Genomic DNA, 8,768 nt, shown 5'->3' with positions numbered 1-8,768 from the left:
TGTAGACCTTTATTTGCAGTAGCTAAAGTTTTCTTCTTCTCAGGAGGAAGAGAATGCCTTCTGTATGCATAAAGAAGAGTAACCTCAGAAACGCAAAGGAGCATTATCCTGAGTCAGAATCAACTCAACAGCAGTGGGCTTTTGGGAAAATATTAAACAACATAGTATAAAAGAAGCTAGAAAGAATATAAAGTCACTGTACCAAGAATAACTGGTGGAAGTTCACCTTTTTCAGGAGGAAGTACATGGTCAATAATCAATGATATTTAAAAAGAATTCCCAACTGCACCAAAGGCATTGGTAAAAACCATAATTCTATCAGGAAAAAAAATAGCTAACAGAGTATAACAATTGTGATATTTCAACAAAAGATTGTAACATCAGACGCACTTGTTCATCTATGGCTAGAAATCTGGTAGACAGACACTGTAACACCAGACACACTTGTTCATCTATGGCTAGAAATCTGGTAGACAGACACTTGGTCACCTAACTGGAAGAGAACCATATATATGCCCATTCCAAATATATGATACAAAGTAATACAGAAACTCTTAAAAAGTACCATTAATATAACCTGAAAGTAAAAATTTACTTAAGACAATTAAAAAAAATCATTGCAGTATTATGTTGACAAGGAATTATTAGGTATTTAAGCTGGATGCAAAATAAAATGCAGAATGAGAAATAGTGCTGAGGTCAGATAGATCTTGGATGAAAGTAGAGAGTACCAGAAAGTTGTTTACCTGTGTTTTAACGATTATGCAAAGACGTCAGACTGAGTGTGTCAAAACAAATTATGAAAAACATTGGAAAGAATGGAAATTCCAAACTGAATTGTATTCATGTGGGAGCTGCATGTAGACCAAGAAGCAGTCATCTGGACTGAACAAAAGATATTGAGTGGTTTAATGTCAAGAAAGGCATATGTTAGAGAGCTCTGGTGGCCTAATGGCAAGAAACTGCACTGCAACACTGAAGGCACAGGATTCGAATCCACCAGATGCTCCACTGGAGGAGGGGCAATTTCCTCTTGCACCAACTGGCTCTGATTCGACGACACACAACCACAAAACAACAACAACAAAAAGAAAAGCCTATGTCTAGATTGTATCCTTTCACTATACTTATTCAAACCATATGCTGAGCTATTGATTTTAGAAGCTGAACTATATTAGTATTAGCACTGGAATAAACATCAAATTGTAATATGCAGGATGACATATCTTGCTTTCAGCAGGTGAAAAAAATAGAGAAAATAAATATTTTGAAACTGTAAACTACATCATGATAAATAGAGAAAAGAATAAAATTATGATAAATAGAGAAAAGAATAAAATTATGGAAGATTTCATTTTCTTTTGACCTACAATCGTGACCATGAAAGCAGTAGTTAATATTTCAAAGGACATGTTACACTGAGCAATCTCTGTTGTAGAAGATCTCTGTAAAGAGTGGAAGTGAAAAGTCACTTAGAGGACAGAAGTGCACTTGCCCCATGCCATGATAGCTCATATCCATGTGAAAGCTAGTCATAGAATAGGAAAGACTAAAGAAAAATTGATGCCTTCAAATTACAGTTTCAGTGTAGAATATTGAAAATACGATCTTCAATGAGATGCATTGACTCAGTATCTGTAACAACAGATAGTTGTTTTGTGCTGTCGAGTCAATAGATTAAACATAGCAATAATTGTTAGGATGATGTATGACTGATCAACATTTTCTTTTTTTGTACAAAAATTTTTATGGTTTGGAACCAACTTGATGCTACCTCAAAACATTCATCAGTTGAGGGACAGTTAGGCTATTTCTACCTTTTGGCTATTGTGAATGGTGCTGCAGTGAACCCTACACGAACCGACTATTGTTGAATCCATTCTGACTCATGGAGACCCTCATTGTAGTTCAGAGGCTGTATTTGCCCAAGAAAAGAAATTTGCCTTATTATTCTCCTGAGGAATCCAAGGATGGATTTCCTGGTCTTTTGATTAATAGACCAACATATAATGTTGCTGTTACTGTACTACTTAAAATTTTAGTTTTTAAAATCAGTTATCGATTTTTCCATTCAGCAAAATTTATGTGGCTCTTGGGTCCTTTCATCAGTAGGAGAGTTTGGTATCATAATTTAATAAAAAATAGAATCCAAAGAAACCAAGGCTACGGGTGGCATCAAGATCAATTGACATGACACAGTCCACAAAGATAATATTCTATATCCTGCTTTGGTGAATTAAGACTGGGGTCTTAAAAGCTTGCCAGCGGCTATCTAAGGTATAATTCTTGTCTGTCATCATTCAGAGGAAACAAAGTAAAGCAGGTCAAATATTATGAACTTTAGTCCAACTAAATGATGAACAGCTACCACTCCTGACTAATCTACAAAGGATCAGATGAGGAGATTCCTGATAGAATGGGAGAAAATGTGGAACAAAACACAAAAATCATAAAAAAGCCCCACCCTTAAACAAACCAACCAAACTAGACTTTCCAGTGTGATAGAGACAGGTAGAAACTTTGAAGCACTTGTTTTTAGTTACCATTCAAGCCTGAAACTAAAACCATCTCAGTGACTCAACTTTCAGTTAAGCAATAAATAGGTCTGTAAGGTGATCAATGAATACGCTTCTCAGAAGTATCAATCACACAAGGTCAAAAGGACATCATTCGCCCAGGCATATAGCTGGGAAGGCAGGAAGCCATAGGAAAGAAAGGTTAAAAGGGAGGAAGTGGGAAGAATACTGTTGAAATGCAGGGATTATAATTAGTGTCATGAAACAGATCATGTATGCATTGTTAAGCAGAAAGCCCTAATGAGGATAGTCTCATTCACTCTCATTGCCATCAAGTCAGAACTGATGCATAGGTGACATTTAAGCAGATTCTTCTGATGGTTATAAAGTTTGTGGGAGGAGATTGTTGCTGGTGGATTCAAACCATTGGAGAGAACCTGCCTTTGGGTTAGCCTGTGAAATACCCTATAGATCATGCCACTAGAGTTCCCTACAGTGCGGAAAAATCAAACAGTTCCAGGCTGTCAGAAGGGAAAGTTACAGGAAGAAGTTAATGTCTGGTTGGGCTCAATATTCCCAAATGAGGTGCCTTTCCTCCGGTGGAGTCTCCATTCTGTCCTTCTTTTTGGAAAGAACCGTTATATCTCAGCTTGCAGGGAGAAGAGGGACTTTTGGGGCTGTAGAAACTCCTGAAACTCTGATGCCTAGAAGAAAATGAGAAGGGAATATTGGAAAGACTTTCAAGAAGAGGAAAATGCTGTCTCTTTTTGGCTCTGAAAAATAGGTAGAAGCCACCACCTTCTTGGTGCCAAATCAGATACTATTATGACTTCTCCAAAGTGGAAAGAAACCAGTAGACTTGTAGACTTCTGAAAGTGGACAGATTCCAGAACCAGTAAAGAAATTGATCTGTATGTCTTCTTCAGATGGCAAGTGAAACCCAGTTACTTCTGGAAAGCTCTCTCTAGTCCCTGGCCTGGAAAATTCTGAGCTCATTAATACCACAAATCAAGTTTTTACCAGGCACATTTGTGTCGTTGAGGATGCAGCTAAGATACCCTGAGTACTATCTGTCCTGAGTTACTGGAATGTGTATTTCTAGCACCTCTCCACCCATCAGAGGGGCGTGGAGGTGACTATGAAATCTTTTGGCAAACTGACAAGCCAAGCAAGGTTAAGACAGCTACAGAGCTAAAAGCGTCCTCATGAGAATTAAACTCATGACCTCATTCTCATTAGTACTAATTTAGCACTGTCCACAGGCAACACAATGTTCCCAAAAAAACTCACCACTGTCTGTGTGGCAGATTCTACCTCTCTTATTCGAATAGAAGCATGTAAAAACACTGTGTATAGAGACAGGTTTTTTTGGTGGGTCATAGAAGCAGTGAATCATTTACAACACAGCACTAAGGAAAAGGCAATGTTATAGAAAGAATTGACCCTGAAAGGATTAGAACACCCTGAACATGAATGGCAGTTGAATGCACAGATGATGGACTAGGAGAGGTACAGACTGTGTGTACCTTACTGTCAGCTACTTCAAACAATGAGTGTTTTGTCTATACTGGTGAAGAGAAAAATGAAGTTCCTATTTCCTTGGACAAGCAGGAAACATCTTGAGTAGGACAGGGCATGGGTAACAACAGAAGTGGAACATGTTTAGAATTCATATTGTCTGCTCGGTGTTCTTATTTTCTCCCTTTTCATTTTGTTTTCTCTATTGTCATCTGTGAACATTGGCAACAGATTTCCTGTGACTCCTGGAGAACAGGGATCAACTAATCTCAAAGGTGCTAGAGAATGAATATATTGAAAAGAATGGTTCTTTTTTTTCCCTCCCAGGGCTAGCTATACTAGAAGAATAACTGGTAAGAATCATGCATTACATAAAGGCAGGGAAAAGAATACCTGATATTTGTCAAATTATACCTTGCAAAAATATGTATCATGTGGTAAGAGCAAAAATCATATGTACCTTTTAGCAGTTTTAATAATATAACGAAATATGCATGTGTAAGAAGGAACACAAAGAGAAAATGCCCTCTATAGGGACTACATTATTTTCCCTAGAAATTTTTCTATAAGACTATATCACTGTTCTTAATACAGATTTTTATTTATAATATTTGTATATGTTTAAACAGAAAAATATTTTAATATGTGTTGTTATGTGCCATTGAGTTGCCTGCAACTCATAGGACCCTAAGCACAACAGCCCTAAACTCTACCCTAACCTGTGTCAATCTCACTATCTCTGACACACCTACTTCCATTACCCCAGTCACTGAATCAATGCATCTCATCAAGAATCTTCCTCTCCTGTGCTGTCTCTCCACCCTCCCAAGCATGACGTCCCTGTCTGAGGACTGGTTCTTTCTTGCAACATATCCAAAGCATGCCAGATAAAGTTTTAGAACCCTTGCCTCTAAGGAACAGCCCAGGTTCACCCTCTCCAGGACAAACCTGTTTGTTTTCTTAGCAGTCCGTAGTATATTCAATACTCTTCTCCAACACCACAGCTGAAAAGCATTAATTTTCCTTCTATAATCCATAGTCATTGTCCAGCTCTCTGATGCATAGCAAGTGATTGCAAAGACTGCATGTATTGCAAAGAGTGTATGTATCAGGTGCACCTTACTCTCCAGACCGACATCGTTATACTTCAGTACTTTAGAGAGGTCTCTAACCGCAGACTTTTCCATTGCAACATGTCTCTTAATTTCCTGGCTGATGGTGCCAAGAGTGTTGACTGTGGAGCCAAGCAAACCAAAACTGTGAGCACTCTCAATCTCTTTACCATCCATCCTGATGTTCAATAATACATTATATCTATCTATCTATCTATCTATCTATCTATCTATCTATCTATCTCTCTATCTCTCTATCTCTCTATCTCTCTATCTATCATCTATCTATCTATCTATCTATCTATCTATCTATCTATCTATCATCTATCTAATCTATCTATCTATCTATCATCTATCTCTGTCTCTGGCGGTATAGTCTGTGAGGAGTTGCACTGCTAACTCATGCCTCTGGCAGTTCAAACCCACCAGCAGCACTGCAAGAAACAGATAGGCAAACTCCTCTAGTGTGATTTGTTGTTGTTAAGTGCCTTAGAGTTGTAGACATATAGGGACCCTATGAACAAAAGTCTTGATTGCAAAACTTTCAACTTTTCTCCAAGTTTATAGAGCTTGTGAAGGCAAGCTTTTAATTTTTTTTGGAAGTTTATGCCACTCAGGAGATCAAGAAAAACCAAATCGGCAGCGAGAAAGCCTTTTTAACGAGGAGGCCAAATCCAATCATCTCACACCCTACTGTGAGAAACAGCCACACCCAAATTTCAACCCCAAACTGAAAAATACACTCTGCAAGATAAGGCCTTTCTGGCTCATCTTCCTAGCCTAGAAATCTGTAGAGGTGTATTTTCAGGTTTGGGGTTGAGATTAGGGTGTGGTTCCTGCTCACCATAGGGTGTGAGATGATAGGATTTGGCCTCGCCTTTAAAAAGTGTGATTTACAGCCTTGGAAACCCAATGGAAGTTGCAGTAAATTATGTCTCTATAGCAGTGAGTTTGAGGTTGGTTTGTTTTTTTATACACGTGTCCAGCTCTTTTCGTTCATAGGGTTATGAGTTGCCTAATGGCACTTAGCAACAGCAACAGCATAGAGAGAAATCAGTTGGCTTAGTGGGCAGACAGTGATACCATGCCAAAGGTGGATGACCCTAATACGCGGCCTATAGGCCTGTCTTTAACTTTTTTTGTGAAATATTCTTCTAGGTTGTATAACTCTGGTCTGTCCACTTGCTGTGCAGAGGTAACTTGTGGTGTCTGTGAAGCTGAATACTGTGACACTGATGTGTCAAATGAGAGAACGGTTACCCATGGTGGACAGTGTTTGGTGGAACTTCCCGATTAAAACAATCTTGGAAGCAGGAGTGTCATCCACTTCCGAAATAGCTTGACTCTGGAAGCTCTATGAACCTGGAGAGAGGACGAAAGTTATACAAGTGTCCAGGTTTTTTGTTCATAAGGTCACTATGAGTCATCTACAACTCCAAGGCACTTAACAACAACAACAGCAACAATATATATGTGATTTATAATTTTTTTGTGATTTATATTTTTTATAAAGCGTAAAAAGAAAAATTAAGATATTTTAGCAGAAGCTATTAAATCCAACACAGTTGAATAGAATTTTTATTTATCGCCACCCTCCATTGGTCTTCTGAAGCTAAACAATACTAGACTGTCTAGTTTTCTCTCTAAGAGAGCGTGGTGGATTTGGACCAAGAACTTTTCTCTTAGCTGCACATGTTAGATAAAACATAAGTGACAGTTATAACCTATAGTGATCCTATGAACTATAAATCAAAACCTTGTGTACCCTGTGTCATCCTCCAGATCTCCATCATGCATAAGTCCATTGTTGCAATCACTGTGCCACCAGAAAGTGATAAGAAGAGGATGAAAACCAGATTCCTGAGAGAGGTGGTTATTTATTTCCCCATTTTATTTGCATTACAACAGCTCCTAGGATGCTTGGTAGAACTTGTCCTTGCACTATAAAAAAAATTTAACATACATAGTCTTTTGTAAGTTAATTTGTTCACTTCTACTTATAAACTCACAAACCCATAAAGAACTCGAGTGTGAATTGGGTGGCAGTGGGGACTGAGGTGTTATTCAACTAATCTAACACAATTCTAGGAAGACATAAGCAGTAATTCAACAGAAGACTTAAAAAAAAACACCAAACCACCAATGTGTGATTTATACGAATTCTTATTTCATCACATGCATTTTCTGTCAAGGAAAGTGGTCGGTATTAGATGTAATAGTTTTTATTAAAAAGTAATGAAAATGGCTGGTAAAACTTAATTTTACATTCAAATAAATCTGTGAAATAGTGTAACTCCAATTATATCTTTTCTATGCATAAAATCTATAATAATATAAAGTACTTAAATTGTGTTAATTACTGACAAAGCACTATTCTTAGTACATTATATTTAATGACTCATTTAAATCTTATACCAGGAAGTAAGAAGAATTAGGATATTTTCTTAGATATAAGGGAACAGATGCAAAAAGGGTAAGTTGGTTAGCCACTGGACAGTAGCTGGAACACATTTAAGCTTTAAATGAAAAAATGCACATTAATTTGCCATTTTTTCATAACTTTAATATAAAAAACCAGATCAGTAAATTAATCAAAATGATTAACTATTATTTTATATTCCTTTGGCTTTCAATATGGATTACATATCAACATAAAGAAAACAAAAACATACACCAAAGGGCCAATAAGCAACAGCATTATGTTGTTGTTTTTGTGTACCATCAAGTCAGAACCAAGGCTGACCCTCCAGATTCTTTTCAGAGGCAGTAAATCACACAGGACGAGACTGCCCATTCTCCTTCCATGGAGCAGCTGGTGTGGATTCAGATCACGTAACTTTTGTGTTAGGTAGCTCTGGTGGCCTAGTGGCAAGAAGTTGTACTGCTATCCAGAAGGCATGCGGTTCAAACTGCTGCACCGGGGAAAGATGGGCAATCTCATCCCATGCAATTAACTGCCTCTGAAAATTAAACTGCCTCATTGGGTCAGCGATGGGTTCATTCCAACACAGTGGTTAACAACAGTAGTACCACCTTGGTGCTGGCAGCACCATTCTTTGCCAAGGAACTGCCACCAGAACTCCCTTTCTGGTGGCCTAGAAAATCCACCAGCTGCTTCTGTGAAAATCTGCTGGAGGGCCAGCTGTTAGTTCTGACTCAGCGCTACACAACAATCGACAACAATAAGCCAGAAGAGCTCAACATTATGATAGATGGAGAAAAGACTGAAATTAACAAAGGTTCTGTTTTACTTGCGTCCACAATTAACATCAAGGTAACAGCAAGCTATCTAAAGAAATGTTGCACTGGGAAAACCTACTGTCAAGGGCCTCTCCAAAGTCCCCAAGAGCAAGGATGTCAGTTTCAAGACTAAGATGCTCCTGATCAGTTTCCTGGTCTTTTCAAATTTATTTATTTTTATTTTTTCTTAGTACTTTAACAAAAGTTTACAGACACCCCTCCCCCTCCCGCCCTTGGATTTCCATTCATGTATTGTTGCACATTTTCCTCGCTACCCCCACCCCCCAAGTTCACTTTTCTCTTTAAAAAGATTCTTTCATTGTTGCACAAATTCCTCCCTCTCCCCCACCCCCAGTCCAATTTGTTATGCACCTCTTATGCT

This window comes from Elephantulus edwardii, unplaced genomic scaffold (genome assembly GCF_000299155.1).
Source record: "Elephantulus edwardii isolate Elephantulus edwardi_28Jun2011 unplaced genomic scaffold, EleEdw1.0 scaffold00022, whole genome shotgun sequence".
Taxonomy (NCBI): Eukaryota; Metazoa; Chordata; class Mammalia; order Macroscelidea; family Macroscelididae; genus Elephantulus; species Elephantulus edwardii.
Note: the sequence above shows the minus strand (reverse complement) of the source record.